The sequence below is a fragment of the Gopherus evgoodei genome, chromosome 2 (assembly GCF_007399415.2).
Source record: "Gopherus evgoodei ecotype Sinaloan lineage chromosome 2, rGopEvg1_v1.p, whole genome shotgun sequence".
NCBI classification, from domain to species: Eukaryota; Metazoa; Chordata; order Testudines; family Testudinidae; genus Gopherus; species Gopherus evgoodei.
In genome coordinates, this window is record NC_044323.1 from 257142931 (window position 1) to 257170867 (window position 27937).

The following is a 27937-nucleotide window of genomic DNA, read 5'->3' on the forward strand; positions in this document are numbered from 1 at the left end:
GGGATTGGAGATCTTCGGCAGTGCCCACTGCACATGCACAACTCCCTGCTTTCGCACTGTGAGTGGGAAATATATATAGTGCTGTACGGTCTGACCGCTCCCCAGTTCCTTCCCTGCCACAGAGCTTATGTTTCAGTTCTGAAGCAGAGGGGAGGAGGGCAGGTAGTTGAGTGCCTATAGCAACATAAGGCCGGATTAACTTTTTGTGGACCTGGCTCCAAACTTATTTGTGGGCCCTTTGGGGAAAGCTTGTAAAAGGGGCCGGGAGAAAAAGCACAGTGGGGTGGGAGTAGGGTTGGTCCCTGGAGCAACAGAGGGGCTAGGGTAAACTGCAAGTGTAGAAGGGCTGGGGAAGGGGTAAACAGGATCCCCCGTCCCCGCTCCTGCCAACATAGAGCGGGTACTTACCTTCTCCCTAGTTCTAATATATGGAGCTATACCTATCTCATAGAACTGGAAGGGACCCCAAAAGGTCATTGAGTCCAGCCCCCTGCCTTCACTAGCAGGACCAAATACTGATATTTGCCCCAGCTCCCCCTTCAGGATTGGGCTCACAACCCTGGGTTTAGTAGGCCAATGTTCAAATCACTGAGCTATTCCTCTAGCCCATTCTCTTTGTCTCTCTCTGCACTGAGTTGCCACTCCTCCAGTGTGACAAAGTAGGAATGTTCTTAACATTTTCTCTAAATACTGTGTGAGTCCCTCAGTTTCCCTTATACATTTCTTAAATACGTAAGTGGTGGGATAAGGCTGTGTGATTGTTGCAGAGCCCTAGAGGGCAGGTGTGATGCTGTTTGCACAGAGAATGGCTGACACACCGTCTCCTGGCAGCTGTTGGTCTGGGCCCCTCCCCTGCAAGGTGCCAACTGAAGGTGTTGGAGAACAAAGAGATCAGGGGCCTCCTGGCCTGCGGAAAGAGACAAAGAACAGAGGAGGGGCTGGAGTGGGGTGCAGTTTGGAGCTGGCTGGGGAAATGGAGGGAGGCCCAGCACTGGTGTCTGGCTCCCTTCCCCACAAGACGGACCTGACTGAGGGGTCCTGTTTTCCATACCTACAAGTTCTGCTTTGACTGTGTTCCTGTCACCTAATAAACCTTCTGTTTTACTGGCTGGCTGAGAATCAAGGTGAATCGCAGGAAGTCCGGGGTGTGGGACCCTGACTCCCCCACACTCCGTGACATTCAGCAGCAGCGGGACAGGTTCTCTTCCGGCCCTCTGGGGTGGATGTTGGGAGTGGGAGGAGCAGAGGGTAATGTGGTTACTCCTATAACTGGACTTTTAGTTTCCAGTCAGCACTGCTAACTGGACTCCCAGGTTCCATTTTCTACTGGAGTTTCCAGTCTAAAACTGGATACCTGGCAATGGGGCGGGGGCAGGAGGGGCAAGCAATCATTTTTAAAAGTGAGAAGGCTAAGCTTTAAGCGGTGGGAAGCAAGGGGTGGGTGGGCTAGGGAGTGGAGAGCGCTAATGGGCAGGGCCATGTCTGCTGTACTGCCCAGGTAGGTTGGATACTGTGGGGATCAGTTAACACAGTATCCCCATCCCAGGTGATGTGACAGCCTGTGGTGGATTCAGAGTTAGTGGGGCCCCCTGGCCCTGTGCTCAGCTTCATTTTTGGGGCCCCTCCTTGAGACCCAACCAAGAAAAAGAACATTCTCTCTTATCTCCTCCCATCCCTGTTTTTTCATTCTTTTTTTCTTCATCCTCCTCCTATAAGTAATAGCAAGTGTGACAAAGGTCCTTCTTTACCTTGGTGGATCCTGCACTTACTGGCAGATTTTCATTAGCCTTTGAGATCTTCCTGTGTTGGATCAGGAGTTGGGAGGTTTTGGGGGGAATCCGGGCCCGCTCTCTATGCCGGGTTCCAGCCCAGGGCCCTGTGGATTGCAGCCATCTATAGTGCATCCTGTAACAGCTGTATGGCAGCTACAATTCCCTGGGCTAATTCCCCATGACCTCCTCCAAACACCTTCTCTATCCTCACCACAGGACCTTCCTCCTGGTGTCTGATAATGTTTGTACTTCTCAGTCCTCCAGCAGCACACCCTCTCACTCTCAGCTCCTCACACGTGCACCACAAACTGAAGTGAGCTCCTTTTTAAACCCAGGTGTCATAAACAGATAGCTAAGGGTTAATGTCTCTTTCACCTGAAGCACCTGCCCAGAGGACCAATCAGGAAACCGGATTTTTCCAACTCTGGGTGGAGGGAAGTTTGTGTCTGAGTCTTTGTTTTCTGTCTGCCTGCTTTCTCTGAGCTTTGGAGAAGTAGTTTCTACTTTCTAGTCTTCTGTTTCTAAAGTAAGGACAAAGAGATCAGATAGTAAGTTATATGGTTTCTTTTCTTTGGTATTTGCATGAATATAAGTGCTGGAGTGCTTTGATTTGTATTCTTTTTGAATAAGGCTGTTTATTCAATATTCTTTTAAGCAATTGACCCTGTATTGTGTCACCTTAATACAGAGAGACCATTTGTATGTATTTTTCTTTCTTTTTATATAAAGCTTTCTTTTAAGACCTGTTGGAGTTTTTCTTTACTTCAGGGAAATTGAGTCTGTACTCACCAGGGAATTGGTGGGAGGAAGAAATCAGGGGAGATCTGTGTATGTTGAATTGGCTAGCCTGATTTTGCATTCCCTCTGGGTGAAGAGGAAAGTGCTTTTGTTTCCAGGACTGGAAACGGAGAGGGGGAGTCACTCTGTTTGGATTCACAGAGCTTGTGTCTGTGTATCTCTCCAGGAGCACCTGGAGGGGGGAAGGGAAAAAGGATTATTTCCCTTTGTTGTGAGACTCAAGGGATTTGGGTCTTGGGGTCCCCAGGGAAGGTTTTTCAGGGGGACCAGAGTGCCCCAAAACACTCTAATTTTTTGGGTGGTGGCAGCAAGTACCAAGTCCAAGCTGGTAGCTAAGCTTGGAGGTTTTCATGCTAACCCCCATATTTTGGACGCTAAGGTCCAAATCTGGGACTAAGGTTATGACATGGTGTAGCAGCGGTTGGGAGATAGACAGAATCCAGAAGCCAGTAGGAATATTATATTTTTCTTTTCTCTGCTAAGGGCTTTTTAGCAGAGAGAAACAGTTTGGTTTTAAAAGGGAACCAGAGAGAATTTTTTTTTTCTGCTCTCTCTGGCAGTTTGTGGCTTGCATCTTAAGCAAGAAATCATTAAGGTGCTATTAAGAGTCTTTTGTCACACAATAGCACTCCCATTGAGAGTCATTACCAGAACTATATATATGCAAATAAAGTGGTTTTTCAGGTTTACTTAACATTGAAGATTAGCTAAAGGCACTGTTGCTAGGCAGACTTCAGGAGGCAACAGAGAACCTGCAGTTCAGAAGATAAACACCGGAGGGCACCCCAACACAAGAAAACAGGAATCATGACTTCTAAGGCAAAAATTGAAGCCGAGGGACAAATCACAGAAGCTGAACACAGGCGAGAGATGGAAAAACACAAACAGGAACTAGAAATAAAACAAAAAGAGATGGAGCTGAAAGAAAAGGAAGAATGCATCAAACTGGCAGCCTTAGAGGCAGCACACAAAAGAAAACTAGAAGAAGAAGAGGTGGCCTACCGAAGGAAACAAGCAGAAGAAGAGTTGGCCCACCGCCGAGACATGGAAAAACACCAAAAAGAAATGGAAAAACACCAAAAAGAAATGGAAGAGAAGGAAAAACAGAGAAAACATGAACTGGAGTTGGCAAAAGCTGGGCTGCCTGTGCCAGCCAACCCTAACAAACCGGCGCCACTTATTGCTCCACAGCACAGGAAATTTCCCACCTACAAGGCAGGTGATGACACCGAGGCCTTCTTGGAAAATTTTGAAAGAGCCTGTCTTGGGTACAGCATCCCCGAAGACCAGTACATGGTAGAATTGAGGTCACAGCTCAGTGGACCTTTAGCAGAGGTGGCAGCTGAAATGCCTAAGCAGCAAATGAATGACTATAAACTTTTTCAAACCAAGGCCAGATACAGAATGGGGATAACCCCAGATCATGCCCGTCGGTGCTTCAGAACCCAAAAGTGGAAACCAGAGGTGTCATTTCCCAAACACGCCTACTACATTGCAAAAAACTATGAGGCCTGGATAACAGGAAACAACGTCCAAACCTTGGAAGAACTGCATCTCCTCATACAAATGGAGCAGTTCTTGGATGGTGTTCCTGAAGACATCACACGGTACATACAAGATGGAAAACCCAAAGATCTCGCTGAGGCGGGGGAGATTATAGCCAAATGGATGGAACTGGCAGAAAGCAAGAAAGCTACTGTCAAGGGGAACCATTACCCCAGGGGGCACACAGACCATAAACCCTACAACCGAGGACAGCCAAAGACCCCCCATAACACCCAAGTAAAGCCACAGACACCCTACCCTTCCACCTCACCAGTCTCCAGTAACTCACCTCGGCCCAGTGACCCATCAGATGGAAGATGCTTTAAGTGTAATGAACTGGGACATATCAAGGCCAACTGTCCCAAGAACACCATGCGAGTGCAATTCATTACACCACCATCACACCAAAGATCCCCAGGCCCGGATGCCTCTCAAATACCCTTGGAGCGAAGGGAAAATTTGAGAGTGGGCGGAAAGAAGGTTACTGCGTGGAGAGACACGGGGGCACAAGTGTCAGCTATCCACCAATCCTTCGTTGACCCCAAATTCATCAACCCAAAGGCCAAAGTGACAATTTACCCCTTCATGTCACAAGCTGTAGACTTGCCTACAGCTCAACTGCCTGTCCAGTACAAAGGCTGGTCAGGAATGTGGACTTTTGCAGTCTATGACAATTATCCTATCCCCATGCTACTGGGGGAAGACTTGGCCAACCAGGTGAGGCGAGCCAAGAGAGTGGGAATGGTTACCCGTAGCCAAACCAGGCAAGCTTCCAGACCCATTCCTGTTCCTGAGCCGTCCACAGAGGCCCCGTCTGTGTTACCAGAGACCCAGACAGAGGTAGTGGACCCGGATTCCATGCCTACCACTGAAACAGCCACAGCATCTCCAGTCCCAGGCCCGGAACTGGAACAGCACCCAGCACCAGCGATTGCAACCCCATCTTCAAACTCAACGCCAGTGGGCGCCAGCGAGCCACAACTGGCAGAAGCAACAGATAGCCATACCCAAAAGGCTCAGCCAGAGCCTGAAATACCCTCAGGTGCACCAGCAGAGAGCGGTTCACCAGCAACGGAAACAACCCCATCACCTACATCGCTTCCAGAAGGACCAAGCCCAAGTCCACAGTCTGAGGAAGAACTGGTGACCCCAGCCTCAAGGGAACAGTTCCAGACTGAGCAGGAAGCAGATGACAGCCTTCAGAAAGCGTGGGCGGTGGCACGGAGCACCCCACCGCCTCTCAGCTCTTCTAATCGATCCCGGTTTGTTATAGACCAAGGACTTTTATACAAGGAAATTCTTTCTGGTGGACACCGGGAGGAATGGCAGCCGCAAAAACAGTTGGTGGTTCCAACTAAGTACCGGGGAAAGCTCTTAAGCTTAGCCCATGATCATCCCAGTGGCCATGCTGGGGTGAACAGAACCAAAGACCGGTTGGGGAAGTCCTTCCACTGGGAGGGGATGGGCAAGGACGTTGCCAAGTATGTCCGGTCTTGTGAGGTATGCCAAAGAGTGGGAAAGCCTCAAGACCAGGTCAAGGCCCCTCTCCAGCCACTCCCCATAATTGAGGTCCCATTTCAGCGAGTAGCTGTGGATATTCTGGGCCCTTTCCCAAAAAAGACGCCCAGAGGAAAGCAGTATGTACTGACTTTAGTGGACTTTGCTACCCGATGGCCAGAAGCAGTAGCTCTAGGCAACACCAGGGCTAACACTGTGTGCCTGGCCCTAACAGACATCTTTGCCAGGGTAGGTTGGCCCTCTGACATCCTTACAGATTCAGGGTCTAATTTCCTGGCAGGGACCATGGAAAAACTGTGGGAAACTCATGGGGTGAATCACTTGGTTGCCACCCCATACCACCATCAAACCAATGGCCTGGTGGAAAGGTTCAATGGAACTTTGGGGGCCATGATACGAAAAGTCATCAACGAATTCTCCAATAATTGGGACCTAGTGTTGCAGCAGTTGCTGTTTGCCTACAGGGCTGTACCACATCCCAGTTTAGGGTTTTCACCATTTGAACTTGTGTATGGTCACGAGGTTAAGGGGCCATTACAGTTGGTAAAGCAGCAATGGGAGGGGTTTACACCTTCTCCAGGAACTAACATTCTGGACTTTGTAAGCAACCTACAAAGCACCCTCCGACACTCTTTAGCCCTTGCTAGAGAGAACCTAAAGGATGCTCAGGAAGAGCAAAAGGCCTGGTATGACAGACATGCCAGAGAACGTTCTTTCAAGGTAGGAGACCAGGTTATGGTCTTGAAGGCGCGACAGGCCCATAAGATGGAAGCATCATGGGAAGGGCCATTCACGGTCCAAGAGCACCTGGGAACTGTAAACTACCTCATAGCATTTCCCAATTCCTCACTAAAGCCTAAAGTGTACCATGTTAATTCTCTCAAGCCTTTCTATTCCAGAGACTTACAGGTTTGTCAGTTTACAGTCCAGGGAGATGATGCTGAGTGGCCTGACGGTGTCTACTACGACGGGAAAAAAGACGGTGGCGTGGAAGAGGTGAACCTCTCAACCACCCTGGAACGTCTGCAGCGGCGACAAATCAAGGAGCTGTGCACTAGCTTCGCCCCATTGTTCTCAGCCACCCCAGGACGGACTGAACGGGCATACCACTCCATTGATACAGGTAATGCTCACCCAATCAGAACCCCACCCTACCGGGTGTCTCCTCATGCCCAAGCTGCTATAGAACGGGAGATCCAGAACATGCTACAGATGGGTATAATCCGCTCATCTACCAGTGCATGGGCATCTCCAGTGGTTCTAGTACCCAAACCAGATGGGGAAATACGCTTTTGCGTGGACTACCGTAAGCTAAATGCAGTAACTCATCCGGACAACTATCCAATGCCACGTACTGATGAGCTATTGGAGAAGTTGGGACGTGCCCAGTTCATCTCTACAATAGACTTAACCAAGGGGTACTGGCAAGTATCGCTAGATGAACCTGCCAAGGAGAGGTCAGCATTCGTCACCCATGCGGGGGTGTATGAATTCAATGTCCTTCCTTTCGGCCTTCGAAATGCACCCGCCACCTTCCAGAGGCTGGTAGATGGTCTACTAGCTGGACTGGGAGAATTTGCAGTTGCCTACCTCGATGATGTGGCCATTTTTTCAGACTCCTGGCCCGAACACCTACTACACCTGGAAAAGGTCTTTGAGCGCATCAGGCAGGCAGGACTAACTGTTAAGGCCAAAAAGTGTCAAATAGGCCAAAACAGAGTGACTTACCTGGGGCACCAGGTGGGTCGAGGAACCATAAACCCCCTACAGGCCAAGGTGGATGCTATCCAACAGTGGCCTGTCCCACGGTCCAAGAAGCAAGTCCAATCCTTCTTAGGCTTGGCCGGATACTACAAGCGATTTGTACCACACTACAGCCAAATCGCTGCCCCACTGACCGACCTGACCAAAAAGACCCAGCCAAATGCCGTTAAGTGGACTAATGAGTGTCAAAAGGCCTTTACCCAGCTTAAGGCAATGCTCATGTCTGACCCTTTGCTCAGGGCCCCGGACTTTGACAAGCCATTCCTAGTAATCACGGATGCATCTGAGCGTGGTATAGGAGCAGTGCTCATGCAGGAAGCAACAGATCACAACTTCCATCCTGTCGTGTTTCTCAGCAAGAAACTGTCTGAGAGGGAAAGTCACTGGTCAGTCAGTGAAAAGGAATGCTATGCCATTGTGTACGCCCTGGAAAAGCTACGCCCATATGTTTGGGGACGGCGGTTCCAGCTACAAACTGACCATGCTGCACTAAAGTGGCTTCATACTGCCAAGGGGAACAACAAGAAACTTCTTCGTTGGAGTTTAGCTCTCCAAGATTTTGATTTTGAAATTCAACATATCACAGGAGCTTCTAACAAAGTTGCTGATGCACTCTCCCGTGAGAGTTTCCCAGAATCCAGTAGTTAAAAAGTGTTCTTAAAATGTAGAAGTCTGTTAGTTATATACTTAGGGGTATATGTAAAGGTGCATGTGTTGTATTAATCTGTTTATTTTCAAGTTCTAGAAGGAAATCGCCGCCAGTGAGCGTCCCCACTGTCTGCAATTTGGGGGGCGTGTCATAAACAGATAGCTAAGGGTTAATGTCTCTTTCACCTGAAGCACCTGCCCAGAGGACCAATCAGGAAACCGGATTTTTCCAACTCTGGGTGGAGGGAAGTTTGTGTCTGAGTCTTTGTTTTCTGTCTGCCTGCTTTCTCTGAGCTTTGGAGAAGTAGTTTCTACTTTCTAGTCTTCTGTTTCTAAAGTAAGGACAAAGAGATCAGATAGTAAGTTATATGGTTTCTTTTCTTTGGTATTTGCATGAATATAAGTGCTGGAGTGCTTTGATTTGTATTCTTTTTGAATAAGGCTGTTTATTCAATATTCTTTTAAGCAATTGACCCTGTATTGTGTCACCTTAATACAGAGAGACCATTTGTATGTATTTTTCTTTCTTTTTATATAAAGCTTTCTTTTAAGACCTGTTGGAGTTTTTCTTTACTTCAGGGAAATTGAGTCTGTACTCACCAGGGAATTGGTGGGAGGAAGAAATCAGGGGAGATCTGTGTGTGTTGAATTGGCTGGCCTGATTTTGCATTCCCTCTGGGTGAAGAGGAAAGTGCTTTTGTTTCCAGGACTGGAAACGGAGAGGGGGAGTCACTCTGTTTGGATTCACAGAGCTTGTGTCTGTGTATCTCTCCAGGAGCACCTGGAGGGGGGAAGGGAAAAAGGATTATTTCCCTTTGTTGTGAGACTCAAGGGATTTGGGTCTTGGAGTCCCCAGGGAAGGTTTTTCAGGGGGACCAGAGTGCCCCAAAACACTCTAATTTTTTGGGTGGTGGCAGCAAGTACCAAGTCCAAGCTGGTAGCTAAGCTTGGAGGTTTTCATGCTAACCCCCATATTTTGGACGCTAAGGTCCAAATCTGGGACTAAGGTTATGACACCAGGTGCCCTGATTAGTCTGCCTTAATTGATTCTAGCAGCTTCTTGATTGGCTGCAGGTGTTCTAATCAGCCTGTCTGCCTTGTTTCCAGAAAATTCCTGACTGTTCTGGAACCTTCTGTTACCTTACCCAGAGAAAGGGGACCTACTTAACCTGGGGTTAATATATCTGTCTTTGATCACTATCCTGTAGCTATCTGGCCTGACCCTGTCACACAAGTAAATGAAAGTAAAGTGAGGTACCTTGATTGTTCTTGTAGTCTAACTCATTTTTTCACTAACCACTTGAAAATTGCAGAGAGTATCGATGGACCACTTAATGATTTTTCCAAATATTGTAAAAAAATGTTGGGGTGCAGGGTCTGGCCAGGAGCTAGGGTGAGGAAGAGGGCTCAGGGTTGGGGCGGGAGGTTGGGGTATGGAGTCCTTACCTGGGGCAGTTCCTGTTTGGTGAGAGGAATGCAGGTGGGAATGCAGGGGGTGCAGGAGCTCATGTTTGGTGCTCAGGATGGGGGTGGGGATGTGGGGGGGTTCAGGAGCCAGGGCATAGGGTGTGTGGGGGGGTATGTGTGGAGGTGCAGGAGTCAGGGCAGGGAGCTGGGGATGTGTGAGGGGGTGCAAGCGTCAGGGTAGGCATGGGGCTGGGACTATGTGAGAAGGGTGCAGGGGTCAGAGTAGGCAGAGGGCTGTGGGTGTAGGCTGGGATTGTGGGGGTGCTCATGGGTGGGGGGTATGCTCCAATTCCAGTCCCTTCCCCAAGGCCCTGCACCTGCCTCTTCTCCTCCTCCTCCCCCTTCCCGGAGCAGCTGATCAGCGGCGGGGCAGGGGAAGGGAATGTAGAACGCTGGGGAAAGAGGGGCGGGGAGGAGCTTGGCTGCTGGCAGAGCCTGCCCTGCTGCAGTAGGAGCCAGCAGCACTAAGCTTCTGCTCCTATGGAGGGAGGGCAGGGCAGAGAAGAGTGTGCCAGGCTGGGGCCCCTTTGGACTGTGAGTCCAGTGCCACGGCACCAGTGGTGCCATGGTAAATCTGATACTGGCGACACACACCTCAAAGAATCTCAGTTACTGCACAGGGCAAGTAACCTTCTTTTCTTCAAGTGATGTCCCTTTGTCCACTGTAGGTGACTAAAAAGAAGTGCCCCTAATTGAAAGACTGGGGCTTCAGAGTGGTATTTACTGAAGATGATTGAACAGTATGCTGTAGGAGAGTGTCTGCAGCAGTGGTGCGAGTAATGGTGTAGAGATGGGCAAAAGTGTCAGCTGATGCCCATGTGGCCACTTTGCAAATGTCAGCAATGAGGAAATGATTGAGAAAAGCAATGGAGGTGGAGAACAAGTGGGTGATATGTGCTCTCATTCCAATAAGAGGTTGTCGATTGTGTAGTTGATAGGACAGATGTATACACTGCATGATCCACTTAGAAAGGTGTTGCTTAGAGATGGCTGTGCCCTTGGATCTTTTGGCTGTTGAAAGGAATAAATGTGGTTATTTTCAGAAAGGTTTAGTTCTGTCCAGCTAGAAAGCTAATGCTCATCTGACATCCAGGGAGTGCAGTGCTGCGTCCTGTCGGTTACCATGAGTCTCTGGAAAGACGGAAGGAAGGTGGATAGGTTGATTAAGATGGAAAGAGGATGGTACCTTGAGTAAAAATTTGGGATGTGGACATGGTGGAACTTTGTCATATGAAAAACTGTATATGGGGAATATGCCATAAGGGCTTCAGTTTCACTGACCCATTGGCAGATATGATGGTGAGAAGAAATGCCATTTAAATTGATAAATGAATATAGGAGCATGTTGCCATTGCTTTGAATGAAGGTCTAGTAAGAGAGCATTGGATGAGGCCAGTCCCAGGCTGGGGTTGGATCCCGTATGTGAGGGAAAAGATTTTGGAGGCCCTTCAGTTAACATTTCATGATTGGGTGTGTGGAGATGGAGTGGCCATCTATGTGGCAGTGGAAAGTCGTGATGGCTGCCAAATGCACACGAATGGAGCTGGTGGACAATCCCAATAGTTTAAGGTATAAATATAGTTCAAGATAAGTAGTAGTGGAGTGCTCATTATGTCCTAGGGATGGGAGGAGCACCACATTGGAATCTAGCTCATTTGTGGAGATAGGTGCATCTACTCATGTCGCATCTGCTGTTCAAGAATATATGTTTAACTACTTCTGAACAGGATATTAATGAATCCCAGAACCATGGAGGAGCCATGCTTTCAGGTGGAGCAGCTGTGGATTGGGGTGGAGGATGTGACCTGCATCCTGTGAAAGGAATCACAGAGTTGGATGGAGAGAGATTGGTTAGCATGCCATCATGCAAAGGAGGTAAGTATACCAGATCTCTCATGGCCATGTTGGAGCTAAAAGGTTGACATGGGCTTAGTCCCTCTGTATCTTGTGGAGTACTTGAAAAAGAAGGGGGAAGGGAGGGAAGGTATAGAGCAGTGGTGCATCCCATGTGATTGAGAAATGCGTTTCCCAGAGTTCTATGTCCCAGTCCCACTCTCGAGCAGAATTGAGGGCAGCAGGCGTTTTGTGGTGTGGCAAAAAGATCTCTGGTGGGGAATCCCCCAGTAGTTGAAGATGAGCTGAATAATACACATATCCCATTCCCACTTGTGTTCATGGGAGAATCTCCTGCTCAATGAGTCCCCGGTGGTGTTCTGATGTCCAGAGAGTTATGTGGCTGAGGTGGTGATGTCATGCTGGATACACCAGTTCCATAATTTCAGTGCCTCCAAGCATAAAGACTGAGACCTTGATCCGCCTTGCCTGCTTTGTAAAACGTGCAGGCAATATAGTCCGTCATGACTCTGATGGTGCAATGTGAAATAACTGGGAGGAAATATCAGCAGACATTGTGGACCACTCAGAGCTTCAGGAGGTTGATGTGTAGGGTGGATTTGGTTAAGGATCATCTTCCTTGCACTGTATGAGTGTGAAGGTGCGCTCCCCAACTGATTAAGGAGGCATCAGTTGTTAGAATCATGGTGGGGTGCCAGTTGAAGGAAAGGAACCCTGACACAAATGTTCTTGGGCTGTGTCACCAGAGTAGTGAGTCCTTGACCCTCGTGGGCATGGATAAGAGTTTGTGCAGGCTATGCCTGTGAGGTATATATACTGTACGTAGCCAAGCCTGAAGACATTGCATGTGTAACTGTGCGCACTTTTCCAAGAACCTGATAGGTGGATCAAGGCTGCTATTGGTGTCCTTTTATCTTGCACCATATTAACTACTAAGAAATTTGGAGTAGGATGAGAGAAAATAAATTCCATATCTTTTGCGGGAACATAATATTTTTGTCTGCCCATTTGCAAGTCAGAGGGATGGACCCTGGTGTCTTCCAGAGCACTTTAGTGCGATTGAGAAGGGCATCATTAATAGGGAGTGCTATTGTGGAGGATGAGGATGTGTGCAGAATATCGAGTAGTTTATGTTGCTGATCTTGCACTTCCTCCAAAGAAACCTGGAGGGAGTCCCAATCCTGTGAAATAATTCTTGAAAATGCTTGAAGTCGTCATCAGCAGGAGGAGGTGGAGGCATGATAGCCTCATCAGGGGAAGAAGAGAAATGCCCTGTATATGGCCCAGAGATCCTAGTATGGACAATATGGAATGTGGGATTGCATCCATGGTGGTCCATACCAGGGTTCTGGTGTGGATTGTGGATGTGCAGTGGAAGCTGTTTGCATGAGATGGGGCATTCCTCCTCCTCTTCTTCCTCATCACTGGAGAAGTTGGAGTGCTGTCCTCAAAGGAGAAAGGGAAGTCCAGAGAGAAGGGTGGAAGTAGGGGAGGTTATGTCTAAGCAGTGGTGACTCAGGTATGTCAGATACAAGTAGGTCTTTAGGGCATCTGAATTCTTGGGTAGGAGGAAGGAGTATCCTTGGCACTGGTGCATGACTCAGTGCTGAGGGAGAGATGCATTCTCCTGAGCAGCCAGCAAGTGGAGCTGAAGACTTGCTCAGTGTCAAGGACTTGCTTGGTACCCTAAAGGATGCTGGTCCTAGACCTATTGTTGGTGCTGTAGCACCCAGAAGTTGGTCTGTCTTCGTCTCCAGAGCTGAAGATGGTGCCAAGGGCTATAGGTCTGCCTGGTTAGTGTCTTTAGATAGTTGTTTCGTTCCGGTACCAGAGATGGTCAGATGGGCCCAGGAGCTATGTCCCATGTCTGAGGACATTGAGGCGACTTACATTGCAGGGGATAGTGTTCTGGCAGGCTGTGCCTCAGAGAGTGAGGAAGGATCCTGCTTCTTCTCATCAGTGACAAAGAGATGATTCCCTCTTAGAGGGACATGGGAAATGAGAATCAGTGGACAACTTCGCAGAGCGTTAAAAGCCACACAGGTGAGAGTCCAGGCCTGGGTCTGATGCTGGTCATAGTGATTTTTCCATGAGAAGTTGTAACTGAATATCCCAGTCTTTTCTGGCCGTGGCAGTCAAGTCATGTCAGTGAGAACACTTGTGGGATGTGTTCCTCTCCCAGAGGGCAAATACACTGCAAGTTTTTGTCCATTACCAGGAATGTGACCCAACAAGAGACGCACCTCTTAAAACCAGGAGATCTGGGCATAAGGGAAAAAGCTTCCCGGTTGAGATGAGAGGGAAGCAGAGAAACAAATACCTAAGCTATGAAGTAACAATTAAGGTAAGGTGGAAAAAAAATTGGAGATAGAGGGAAGAAGAAAGTACTAACCTACACTAAAACTAACAGGTAGAGCACTATATAAGGAGGCAAAGGGAAAAGCAGGCTCTGCCATGGATTCCATCCCAGACCAAAGTGGAAGAGAAGGAACTGGGGAGCGGTCAGACCGCACAGTACTATACATATATATCCCGCTTATGGCGTGAGAGGGGAGAGGTGTGCATGTGCAGTCCATGGGCACTGTTGATGAAGATCTCTGATCCCAGATACAGGGGGCACTGCTGCACCTACAGTGGAGCACCCATAGCAACATCACTGGAAGAAGAAGTGTTTACAACCAGTCTCGCCAGCTCATTGTGAATGGACTATTCAAGCTTGATGGGCCATTATAAAGAATCAATTCTCCAGATAGCTCTTCCTGAGGATACCTCAGACAGCAACAAGCAATGGCCATCCCTGTGATTCAGCAAAACATGTAATGGCATGTGATGTGGACATGTGACCTCAGACTCCATCTTTGTCAGTAACTTTCCATACACAAGGGTATGAGCATTGTTTGGGACAGTAACATTCCATGCACATGGCAGAGGATATAAAAGACACCTGAAACTTCTCTATTTTGCCTCATTCCTCCTCCAGGTCTTTAACTGTGGATTTACAACTGAAAGGAGTATTTTGAACAATGGACTGAGGACATTCAAATCTTTTGGAAGTTACCAGAGAGACTTTTCCAAGCCAGCAGACTATTCCATCACTGTTACAAACTTGATCTAAGGACTTCGCAATTATTTGCATGTATATGGTCTTTTAACCATTTATAACTCTATTCTTTTATTAATGAATTTGTAGTTAGTTTGCTAAGGATTGGCTGAGAGCATGATATTTGGGTAAGATTTAAATGTATATTGACCTGGGGGTAAGTGTCTGATCCTTTGCAATTGATAGAAGCTCACATCTGGTGAATTGGGTTTTCAGTAACCTCTCACTGTATTAGACCAGTTTGTCTAGATGGGAATCAAGGGCTGGAATGTCTAAGGGGAGGACTGTGTCTGGGTTCTTGTTAACCAGTGTGGTGCTACAGAAACTCTTTTGCTACTGGTTTGGTGAATCTAATTATAGAATAAACCACCAATTTTAGGGGACTGTCTGCCTGTTTCTTGCAGTCTGCGCTGAGCATGGCATTCTCAGGGTATGTCTACACTACACGATTATTCTGATTTTACATAAACCGGTTTTGTAAAACAGATTGTATAAAGTCAAGTGCACACAGCCACACAAAGCACAATAATTCAGCGGTGTGTGTTCATGTACCGAGGCTAGCATCGATTTCTGGAGCGTTGCACTCTTGGTAGCTATCCCGTAGATATCCCATAGTTCCCGCAGTCTCCCCCGCCCATTGGAATTCTGCGTTGAGATCCCAATGCATGATGGTGCAAAAACAGTGTCACGGGTGATTCTGGGTAAATGTCGTCACTCATTCCTTCCTCTGTGAAAGCAACGGCAGACAATAATTTTGCACCCTTTTTCCCTGGATTTCCCTGGCAGATGCCATAGCATGGCAACCATGGAGCCCGTTTTGCCTTTTGTCACTGTCACCGTATGTGTACTGCATGCCGCTGACAGAGACGGTACTGCAGTGCTACACAGCAGCATTCATTTGCAATTGCAAGGTAGCAGAGATGGTTACCAGTTGTTCTGTACCGTCTGTTGTGCCGTTGTAAATTGGCAATGAGATGACGGTCATCAGTTATTCTGTACCGTCTGCTGCTGTCATGGGTGCTCCTGGCTGGCCTTCGCTGAGGTCGGCCGGGGGCGCAAAGACAAAAATGGGAATGACTCCCCGAGTCAATCTTTCCTTTATGGTTTATCTAAAAATAGAGTCAGTCCTGCCTAGAATATGGGGCAAGTGTACTAGAGAACCAGTGTATCAGAGAACCAGAGAGCACAGCCGCTCCGTGTCAGATCCCGCAGAAATTATTAGCTGCATGCCCCTGCAACAGCCCCACCTGTTGCTTCCCTCCTTCCCCAACATTCCTGGGGTACCGTGGCAGTGTCCCCCCATTTGTATGATGAAGTAATAAAGAATGCAGGAATAAGAAACACTGACTTGTTAGTGAGATAAAATGAGGGAGAGGCAGCCTCCAGCTGCTATTACAATCCAGACAGGACATTAAACGGTGGGGGGGGGCGGGAGAGGAGCCCAGCATCCCACTGCTATGATAGTCCAGGCAGTACAGAATCTTTTCTTTACACATGAAAGGTGGGGGGGCTGGTGGAACTCAGCCCCCAGTTGCTATGATGAGGACGGTTACTAGCCGTTCTGTATCATCTACCGGGAATGACCAGGAGTCATTCCTATTTTTACCCAGGCGCCCCCGGCCGACCTCATCTGAGGCCAGCCAGGAGCACTCACAGGATGATGAGGACAGCGATCAGTCCTTTTGTACGGTACCATCTGCCACCGGAGAGGGGAGGGGAGAGGATGCTGCTATTCAGTGCCGCAGCACCGCATCTACAAGCAGCATGCAGTAGACATAGGGTGACATATAAAAAAGTCAATAAACGATTTTTTTCCCTTTTCTTTCACGGGGGGGAGGGATGGTAAATTGACGACATATACCCTGAAACACCCCGGACAATGTGTTTGACCCTACAGGCATTGGGAGCTCAGCCAAGAATGCAAATGCTTTTCAGAGACTGCGGGGACTGTGGGATAGCTGGAGTCCTCAGTACTCCCTCCCTCCCTCCATGAGCATCCATTTGATTCTTTGGCTTTCTGTTACGCTTGTCACACAGCACTGTGCTGTGGACTCTGTATCATAGCCTGGAGATTTTTTCAAATGCTTTCTCATTTCGTCTTCTGTATCGGAGCTCTGATAGAACAGATTTGTCTCCCCATACAGCGATCAGATCCAGTATCTCCTGTACGGTCCATGCTGGAGCTCTTTGGATTTGGGACTGCATTGCCACCCGTGCTGATCAGAGCTCCACGCCGGGCAAACAGGAAATGAAATTCAAAAGTTCGCAGGGCTTTTCCTGTCTACCTGGCCAGTACATCTGAGTTCGGATTGCTGTCCAGAGCGGTCACAATGGTGCACTGTGGGATACTGCCCGGAGGCCAATACCGTCGATTTGCGGCCACACTAACCCTAATCCGATATGGTAATACCGATTTCAGCGCTACTTCTCTCGTCGGGGAGGAGAACAGAAACCGGTTTAAAGAGCCATTTATATCGATATAAAGGGCCTCGTTGTGTGGACGGGTGCAGCGTTAAATCGGTTTAACGCTGCTAAAATAGGTTTAAACGCATAGTGTAGACCAGGTCTCAGTATGGTTCATTCTAGGTACCTGGTCACAACAACAACATTTATCTATTGTTTCTATTTGAAAGCCATTTTTGCTGTTGTACATCTCATTATTCAATGTCTTGGACAAAGTTGCAGGTAAGCACGTTTTTATTTAAAACTTGGAGCATTTTATTATGCATATGCAATAAATGCTTTCTCAATCCCATATGGCTGTCTTTATGTAGGGCTTGATCCTGCCCCCACTGCCCTAGGGAGTAGAACTGGGCCCTTAATGATGAGAAAACATACACATTGCTTCCTGTCCTTTGAGACCATATATTCATTCTTCTATATTTGTTCCTGTTGAAATATTGCCTCAGAAATGCACCTTTAAGTGAATTTTCTGTCATAAAATGTTCACAGAATTACCAGAATCAACTGAGATACACTGTCTGTTGTTTTCCAAAATGATTATATATGTAGATGCAAATACTGGCCCTCTTCAATGGGCATAGATACCTCCAGACACAGCAGAACTGGTGCTATTTCATTTACAGAAAGGGTGAAAGGGCAGAGTTTATCTTCAATGATGAGAATCTGAATGTCTCCCACCATTTAGAATAAACAAAGTCCAGGAGGTGCAGTGGATACGTGAAATTTTTATACCTCTTTTTAAGCTATACAAACTAAAGGAAAAAAGTTTACATTATATTACTGCAGAGAAGCAATTTTGTAATTTATGCTGCTCAGTTTAAAGCATCACATTTTTTATACAATAACAAAAAAGCAGAGAGTCTGAGTCATTAGAAAAATACTTGCACAGCTGGTAAATTGTATTTTCTATGGATCTTATACATGTGATTCTAGGTGCTAAGTATATACATTATTAGGGTCAATCCAAATCCAGGCTGTTGAAAAATCCAGAGTGTTGGAGGATTTAGCATCTTCCTGTGGATTTTGTTGTAGCCTTCAATCTATGCTTTCATTAAAATAATACATGTTCTAACTTTCTGAATTCTAAAGGGAGTCTTCACAATGTAAGCCAATGTACTGTCATTGATTATACAGCCAAGCAGGCTAAAACAATATCACAAAGATGTGTAAAATAATATTTTGTTCTGTATTTTTGTCTTCTCATAACAGATTAATCCACCAGTTCAGAAGTGAAGTGCTACTGTGAAATGGCCCCAGTCCCTCAATCACATGGAGATAGCATTGTTGAGATATTTTGGTAGCAAATATCCTTTTATGAAAGGGCATGAACTGCATGGTGTCCCCCTATTAGAAGGCAAGAAGCTATCAGCACTATCTCATTCTTTCCTGATTTTCTGGGCTACCCTGACTGAAAGGAAATGGGAAGGGACAATATTGTTCTGCTGAAGAGATTACATCTATTCTCTGCTTCTTTTTGTCCTAGTTCCTGGAAATAGAGACCTAGTTTCTTGTTGCAGCTTGACACGAAGAGGGCAATTTGAGATGTCACCTACTCTTTGAAGATCATTTCTAGGATGTTTTGGTTTAAACTCCCACTCTCCTAGAGATTGTGTTTGCCGGTTCTTCCAGCCTCATTTACATATTGAGCTTCCTTTGACTATATTTTGCAGAGATCATTACAAATTCTATTCTGGCCCATGCAGAATTCTGAGATCTGCAGAATGCATGGAGGACTTTGGTCCCATGGTCAGTTCATATAGGCTACTGCTGTGCAGTTTTTGCTCTGCAAGAGAATCATATTTGAGTTTAGATGTCTTGTGACTCTTAGGTCAATTGCTTTTATCTTTGTCTGACAGGCACAGTGTAGACTCACCCACTGCAGGTGGCCACCTCCTCCTAGCAGCTCTGGGGAATTCTCTCTTTTTCCCCATCCAACGCCTCCCCTTGTGTTCTCTCTACCTGTTATTCTCTCTCTTACTCTGTGGCTGCTCGCTCACTCCAGGAATTGTAGCTTCTTCTTTGTGACTTGGCCTTCCGGGGTATAGAGTCTCATTTCACGTGCTGTTCAGGCAATGCCATTCCATCAGTGGCTGGTAGGGGAACTCAGGCCCGCCCACCATTTTGGGTTCCATCCTAGGGACCCTACAACATGCAGCCAAGTTCTGCTCAGTTCCCAGTCTTGCTGCTCTCTCTCTGGGCAGCTTCCCACTCTGCCTCCCACAGGCTTTCTTATACACACTTCTGTCTTCTGGGTGCACCCGTCCCTCAGGGCCAGGCTCCCAGGGGTTCTACTCTTTCCCTGGCTTTCCTTCTGCCCTCTCTAATGAGCAGAGGGTTGCTGTAAACTTCCTCACTGCAGCCATTTTTGTTGCCAGATTCCTGGCTTTATACTGACCTAGCCTACACCTGCTCAGCTGACCTTCATTGTCCAATCAGGGGTTGCTTCTCCAGCCTAAACCCCTCATATGTGGGCTATCTCACTAACTGGCCCTTTCTCAGCTATATTAACTCTGTCAGGGTTGGTGTGGTGTGAACACCCAATAAAAGTGACCATAAAAGTATTCCAAAGAGGCAAGGGGCTCCACTGGTATCAGGTAGTGAGTTTCAGCTGGCCTGATCAGTTCAGTGTACCCCAATTCACTTATGTCATCATCTGCATCTAATAGTTGTCATGTAAGGTATCGTTGGAAAACCCATAACACACTGATCATTAATGTTTGTGTGTGGTGTATGTATGGTAAATGCTCAAAGAACTGTATAAATGTGAAAGAAATATAGGACTAAAATGTGCTTGAACCAGATAAGTCTGGGGAATGGATAAACAGGCTTTTTCCAGATAAAGGAAAGATCAAAACTTCCATCCAGGTGCAATCATAGTCAGGTGGCCATTCACTGGTAATTTGGAGGCTGCAGGGACAGATAGTTTGCATTACAGAAAGCACCAGCAGTGAAGAAACAATCATGGGACTTTCTCCATTAGACTCCATGGCACCTTTCCTGAAAGCAAGGGCACTGAACTTTGAGAAGGATACATTCCGAAAGTTCACTGAATTATAGAAGAGAGGGGCAAAGAATCCAAAGTTATCTTTCACCTAAGAAGACAACGGAACCGAGCACTTTGGACTTTCTGGGAAATCCTGACCAAGGAGATGGTCAGTCACCTGGCTGGAAAGAGATGTGGTAAGACTCTGACCTAGAACCAAGACTGTAGTTTTGTTAAGTCTTAGACATTAGAAAACATTTTTTACTTTTGTTACAACCATTTCTGACTTTATGCCTTCTATTTTAAATCTCTTAAAAACTCTCTTTTTGATTAAACTTGTTTTACTTTTATTCTAAATCATCCCAACGCTGTGTTTGACTTGAAGTGATTATTAACTTGTTAAAGCAACAAGCTGCTGTGCTTTTGTCTCTTTAAAGGAGCAATGGACCTTATTACTCCTCTGAATGTTCCGAGAGAGGGCTGGATGTTTCAGGGCAGATGGTTTTGGGGAAATTCAGGACTAGAGTTGTGTTGGAGTCACTTGGCTGGTGGTGACCAGAGTGTGATGTGGTGCAACAAGCCGGCTGCTGGAATCAGAGCTGCTGAACCAGGGCTACTCAATACTCAGATTCTTAGTACATGCTTTTATGCTGGCTGGGAGCATCCAGACAGGGAACCACAGTAGCAGAGCATTTTAAGGCACCCAGGGTTGCAGGACAAGTGATGACACAATCTCTCTGTGGTCTGGGTTGAACCCCAAAATTTGACACTTGGACTTTTATATTTCTCCTTTCTGCTTCAGACCACTTGCCTTTGGCATGTGTGAGGGTCCATCTGTGCTTCTTGGAGAGAACTCTTTATAGTAAGGTCAGGGCATTTTCAGTAGAGATTCTTTTCCATCTCTAGCGTCTATGATTTTTGAACTAGGAAAGGAATCTCCTGTTCTAGTTAATGAATATCATGGTGTAGTAGTACCTCCAGGACCCTGCTGGTATCCCTGGCTCCATGGTAGAAAGATGACTGCACAAGAAATCCAAATAGTGTAAATTGGATCTTCTCTAGAGGAGTGCTACTCAAGTTGTTGCTGTTTATTATTTGTTTTGCAGTAGCCCCTAGGAGCTCAAGTCATGGACCAGGGACCAACTGTGTTAGGCCCTGAACAAACACAGAATAATAAGTCAGTCCTTGTCATATACTGTACAATCCTTGGGACAAGAGACAAGAGATGGAAACAGCAGACAAATGGGAAGCACAAGAAAACACTGAGATAATATTGGTCAGCATGATAGGCAATGGTCTCAGCATGCTGGTTGCCTATATGTTAGTTTTGTTTGTTTTTGTAGGCCTCACTGCAAATGAGATTTTAAGGAGGGCTTTGAAAAACAACAATGATGTGGCTTTGCAGATGTTTACAGGGAATTATTCTCATGCATGAAAAGAAAACACAAAGTTGCTTCTTTGAAAATTTAAAATGAAGGCTGGCATGACTGAGAGAGGAGAGATGGGAACTGATGTTTCGGTAGCATGTAAGATGCGGTAGGTAGGGTGGAGTTAGACCATGAAGGGCCTTGAAAGTGAAGACAAGTAGTTTGTGTTTGAGGTGATGGAGAGAGGTGAGTCAGTGGAAGGATACACAGAGAGGAGTGACATGGTCAAATGAGCCAGGAAAGTTATCATTGCTGCAGCATTTTCAATGCATTAAAATCATAAAAGTGTAGGACTGGAAGGGACCTCAATAGGGTCAGCTAGTTCAGTCACCTGCACTAAAGGCAGGATTAAGTAACTAGATCATTCCTGATAGGTATTTTTCTAACCTGGTCTTACAAATCTCCAATGATGGAGATTCCACAGCCTCCTTAGGCAATCTGTTCTAGTGCTTAACTACCCTGTCAGGAAGTTTTTCCTAATGTTCAGCCTAAACTTCCCTTGCTACAATTTAAGCCCATTGCTTCTTATCCTATCCTCAGAGATTAAGGAGAACAATTTTTCATCCTCCTCCTTGTAAAAACCTTTTATGTACTTGAAAACTGTTATCATGTCCCCCCTTCAGTCTTCTCTTCTCCAGACTAAACAAATCCATTTTTTTCAATCTTTCCTCATAAGTCATGTTTTCTAGACCTTTAATCATTTTTGTTACTCTCCTCTGGACTTTCTGCAATTTGTTCACATCTTTCCTGAAATGTGGTGCCCAGAACAGGACACAATACTCCAGTTGAGGCCTTATCAACACGGAACAGAATGGAAGAATTGCTTCTCATGTCTTCTCATGGACTGAACAGAGACACTGGATTTATAGCTTATTACAACAATCTGTAACCCACTAACATCCTCTTTTTGTCTTACCACTGCAGAGTTGTTAATGGGCCACTCTACCTTGAATGGTCCCTTCCAAAAAGTGCTAACTATTTCTGTTAAACAATCTGTTTTATTTTGTATTTTGTTGAGACGCTGGAACTTCCTTTCCCAGACTTGAAGAGGTCTGCGTGGCTCAAAAACTTGTCTCTCTGACCATCAGAAGTTGTTCCAATAAAAGAGTATCTCACCCACCTTGTCTCTCTAATATCCTGGGACCGACACAGATACAGCTATACTTTTCTACTGTTGGCAATCTGAGGTAAGAAAAGATTTCTCTTCCCACTGCACTCCACCCAAATTTTGGGCAGAGGGCTTTCTTTCTGAATGGAGGAATAGTGGGATACATACTGCATTTCAGGTAGATGATTGGCACCAAACTCACAAAGCTGCTTCCTTGCATTTCTGGGCCTGTATCCTAGAACCTTTTGAGTGATATATGAAAAAGAGAAGACTTAATTATGTTCACTTGAATATTAACATTTAATTATGTCATTGCTGAATGACATACTAGGTACCTTCTGAAATTTTTTGTGCATTGTGACTGGATTGTTTCGGGAATGACATGACATTCCATTCATTTTTTTTTAGATGAGTCAGTGCCAAAATGAACATACATTCTATTACCAGTCCAGGGGTTAAATAAAAAGATGGGATATAGTGGGCAATGTCTACTTAGTGAACTCGGTTGGTTTTTTGTTTTTTTTTGAAGTCTCATCAGCGTTTTCCAACTTCCATCACACAAATTAATGTGCAGTGATTAATATTAAATCCAAAATGTTAATACAAAATTATATAAATGAAAAACAAAAAGTCAAAGTTAAAACAAATGGCAATTATTGATAATGGCTGGACAGATGGCCAGCAGAAATTATTAGTAAATAACGTTTTTTAACAAAATGACATAAAGTTGCAAAATGTGAACTTAGATAGCCTATGTAAACATGTGTCCCTATCACCTTTACCCTTGTTCCCCTTAATTTTCTCTGGTAGTCATGCTCACTTGGCCTATCTTGTCTTAATTAGGGCTAGATTGGACCTTTCAGCTCAGTTCTGAGCAGGGCTAACTGCAGTACTGTGCTAGGGATGGAGTAATGTACAACACCCCTCCTCAGGGTGTAGCATGCTTCCTCCTTAACCCTCCCCATGTACACAGCCAGCGCTTCCGACTCTCTGCACCTCCCTCCCTCTTGTTTGCTGGAGTGTGTGGAGCATTAGGCATTCAGTCCCTGCTCTTCCATTTCCCAGTCCTGCCCCCTGCCCTCCGCCCTATGATCCTTGCAGGTCTTAAGAACCCATGCAGGGGTTCGGGGGGACTTACGTCCCTGCATAATCACATAAAACTAGAATATAGTCTTATAGTGTGTAAATTCTTCTGATGAAAAAACACCTCCTCCTATGCATTTTTACTATGACTAGCACAGTGGAACCCTGATGCTGCCTAGGGCTTCTGGGTGTTACAGTAATATAAATAACAGTAGTAATTAACAACTCGGGTACCAGCAATGAATATGCCTCACCTAAAGAATCCACATTATATAATTCTGCGTTACATCTCTTCTGATGTGTCCTTTGTCCTTATACAGTCTGAACTAGATTGTAAAATCTTCAGGGTGGGGGCCATGTTTTGTCTGTAAAGCCACAGACACACACAAGGCTACTGTAGAAATAATAATAGTTTTATTCAAATAGAATTTGTCTCAGTCAGTCAGAGTGCAGAGGTGCTGCTCAGTACTGAATGATAAGTGAAGTCCTTTCAATTATGCAATTCCCTCACTCATCAATTCAAGGAGTTTGATTTCTATAAACACTATATTATTTCACAATAGCTATACAATATGCAAAATTGCTGTATATTAATTTAGATGAAAAGAAAGCTTAAATTAAGCGACTGCATTGTAGCTTCTGCTGAAATGTTTCTGGTTCCCACTGTAGGGCCAGCTAATCAAATTTCATTCTTCAGGGCTTCAACCAGTCACCTGTAGGGGTCAGGAAGGACACCCACCCCAATACAGAAGTGGTCAGATATATTCAGGGTTTTTTTTCACCTTCTTGAAGCATCAGGGATTAGCTACAGCTGAACATGGGACACCAGCGGTATAGAGAATCCTCTTTCCTAGATGTATGTCTGGTGTGTCTTGGTCACGTGCTTATGGTCCAGCTCATCACCAGATTTGGCATCAGGAAGGAATTTTTCCCCGTGTCAAACTGGCAAGGACCCTGAAACATTTTTTGCCATCTTCTACGGCATAGAACACAGATCACCTGCTAGGATCATCTGGGCATATTTCACCTAATCAGGTTTTCAGCCATTGCTGGGGCCTCAGACAATGGTAGCTCTTTGGTCTCTCCTGTTCTCTGCCTGTGGCACACAACACTTAGTCTCCTGAGGACTGAGCTGCTTTAGTCTAACCCGTTATTGCTCTCAACACAGGGGTCACAGTGAAATTTAATGGCTTGTGATATATAGATGATTTAATGGTCCCTTCTGGCCTTAAACTCTGTGAAATAAACACAGGGCAAAAGAGGATCCTAATGCATAGTGGAGAAAGATAGTTTAGCCCCATAAATAATTAATATAGGTAACTGGATATTTAGCAGTCTCCAAACGAAAAGTAGCTGCCATTTCCTACACCAACACCAAACGCTAGTCTCATTCACTTCTTACTTTTTAATAAGACATTTTTTTTCTGATGGTAAAAGTAATAACATTAGGACAAAATTGACTTATAAAATTACTGCTTACACTTAAAGTAAATTGGCACTATTCTCATCAGACATTTCCCCCTTAAACCTTCAAAGCTCGATTGTTTCAGAAGAAGGCTATGTGGGAAGTTGCTACTGAAGTAACTTTTTTTGCTTGAACAGTACAGAAACAATAGGGCAAAATCTGTATGAAACTTTTAGCATATAAATCTTCTGATGCCTGGAGGTTCTAATAAATTATATGTTTCTTTACAAATATGTTTTAAAACTATTTGTCATACTTACACTGCATGTACTGGAACCAGGAATAACATCATTTTGGCTGACTCTGCTTGTTCTTATATGTATTCACAAGTTAGTTGCACAAATGAAAGATGTCTCTTTATACCCAAAGGCTCCATAAAATAATAGAGTGGAAAAATGGGCCAAATATTTTTTATGCACTAAAACCTTAATATTGAAAGAATGGTAATCTAACTCCATTGTTTCCAATGTATCTAAAACTTTAAGTACTGTAAGTTTTAACCCTAAAAATTAATGTGCATACACACTTTCCATCTTTTACTTATAAATTATACTCTTAAAAGACAAATAATGCATTCCATGTACACTACAACTCTAGTACTACACCTGTCATTGTGGTATTTGAATGAAAGATCAGTACCACAAGTATTCTTAGGGCGGGGCGGGGGAGGGGAGAGGGGGAAATGCAGTGGCTGTAGTAATTAAAAAAGCAAATTGAATTTATGGAAATGGATTTTGTGGATGTACCTTACTATTCTATAGCACTTTTCTCTAATTTATAAGGGTTTAACACATGTTAAAATACACAAAGATCCCTTGGCTGCCCTGATCATGCCCCTTCCCAGGCAGCCTGGCTCACTTACTCCCCCCTTTGTGCCCTCTTAAACAAGTGATTTGTGAAACAGGACTCGATCCAGCAAGTGAACAGCCCACTGACAAGGCAACCACTGGTGGAAGCAGACAAAGACCCTGAGTATACCTGGCCCAGATAGGGTAAGATGTACACTAATGTGCCTCAATATTTTGGTGCACTACTTGAGACACCTAAGGCATTATGGGCTCAATCCTGCAAGGTGCTGAGTACTCTGGTCTTGATCCTCCAGCATGCACCCAAAATTAGTGGACACATTGGTAACTATTGGACAGAGTGATTTCATAGAGGTCATTTAGGTCAGGCCACCATGCTGAGGCAACTCTAAGTATATCTAGACAAGTGGTTCTCAAACTTTTTTTTTTCGTGGATCACTTGAAAATTGCTGAGGGTCTTGGCGGACCACTTAATGATCTTTCCAAATGTTGTTTGTACTGTTAGCTAATTTTTTATAAAGTGCTTTGGATAAAAGTGCTATATAAAAAACCCCTTTATAATAATTAACTTTTTTTGTTCTACAAATAAAAGCACACAACTCATATATTAATATCAGTAGTCTTACCTTTCTAATGCAATGGATATGCCCTCTCTCTCTCCCATTGCAGCAGCCCCTGAGCTCGGGCTGGAAAGGAGGGGGTGGGTGGGTCTCTCCCTTGTAGTGGTGCAAATAGAAATCATTTCTTGCCAGTATTGTAATCATGGGAGAGAGACAAAGGGGGGGACGTGACCTCTGCACAAGACCCTCCATGTGACTCTTTCCCTGAGAACCCTCCAGCGTACAAAGACCCGGGTAACAAAGGCCTGGTTAAACAGATGCAGTTGTGAAATGATGCTTTGGGCCCCTGGTGCCACCTGTACTTCCAAATTGAAAACTTCTTAGGCCTGGTCTACACTACACGTTTAAACCGATTTTAGCAGCGTTAAACCGATTTAACGCTGTACCCATCCACACAATCAGGCCCTTTATATCGATATAAAGGGCTCTTTAAATCGGTACTCCTGTACTCCTCCCCAACGAGAGAAGTAGCGCTAAAATCGGTATTACCATATTGGATTAGGGTTAGTGTGGCCGCAAATCGACAGTATTGGTCTCCGAGCGGTATCCCAAAGTGCACCACTGTGACCACTCTGGACAGCAATCTGAACTTGGATGCATTGGCCAGGTAGACAGGAAAAGCCCCGCGAACTTTTGAATTTCATTTCCTGTTTGCCCAGCGTGGAGCTCTGATCAGCACGGGTGGCGATGCTATCCCAAATCCAAAAAGAGCTCCAGCATGGACCATACGGGAGATACTGGATCTGATCGCTGTATGGGGAGACAAATCTGTTCTATCAGAGCTCCGATACAGAAGACGAAATGAGAAAGCATTTGAAAAAAATCTCCAGGCTATGATACAGAGTCCACAGCACAGTGCTGCATGACAAGCGTAATGGAAAGCCAAAGAATCAAATGGACGCTCATGGAGGGAGTGGGGGGTACTGAGGACTCCAGCTATCCCACAGTCCCCGCAGTCTCCGAAAAGCATTGGCATTCTTCGCTGAGCTCCCAATGCCTGTAGGGTCAAACACATTGTCCGGGATGGTTCAGGGTATAGCTTGTCAATTTACCCCCTCCCTCCCGTGAAAGAAAAGGGAAAAAAATCGTTTCTTGACTTTTTTCAATGTCATCCTATGTCTACTGAATGCTGCTGGTAAACGCGATGCTGCGGCAGTAAAGAGCAATATCCGCTCCTCTTCCCTCCCTGGTGGCAGATGGTACAATATGCTTGTTATCTGCTGAGTGCTCCTGGCTGGCCTCAGGTGAGGCTGGCCGGGGGCGCCTGGGTAAAAATAGGAATGACTCCCGGTCATTCCCAGTAGATGGTACAGAACGGCTGGTAACTATCTTCATCATAGCAACTGGGGGCTGAGCTCCATCAGCCCCCTCCCTTTCATGTGTAAAGAAAAGATTCTGTACAGCCTGGACTATCATAGCAGCGGGATGCTGGGCTCCTCTCCCCCACACCGCTTAATGTCCTGCCTGGACTAATAGCAGTTGGAGGCTGCCTCCCCCTCATTTTATCTCACTAACA

The 27937-nt window shown here is 45.7% G+C and overlaps 1 long non-coding RNA gene across 1 annotated transcript; it reads right to left on the minus strand.

Moving 5' to 3' along the window:
- Window positions 1–502: 502 nt before the first annotated feature.
- On the minus strand, window positions 503–21777 carry LOC115645221. Its single transcript, XR_003998684.1, has 3 exons — window positions 21697–21777; window positions 18956–18960; window positions 503–515 (listed from the first exon to the last, which is right to left on the minus strand). It is a non-coding gene; the product is annotated as an uncharacterized LOC115645221 (long non-coding RNA).
- Between the last annotated feature and the right edge of the window lie 6160 nt (window positions 21778–27937).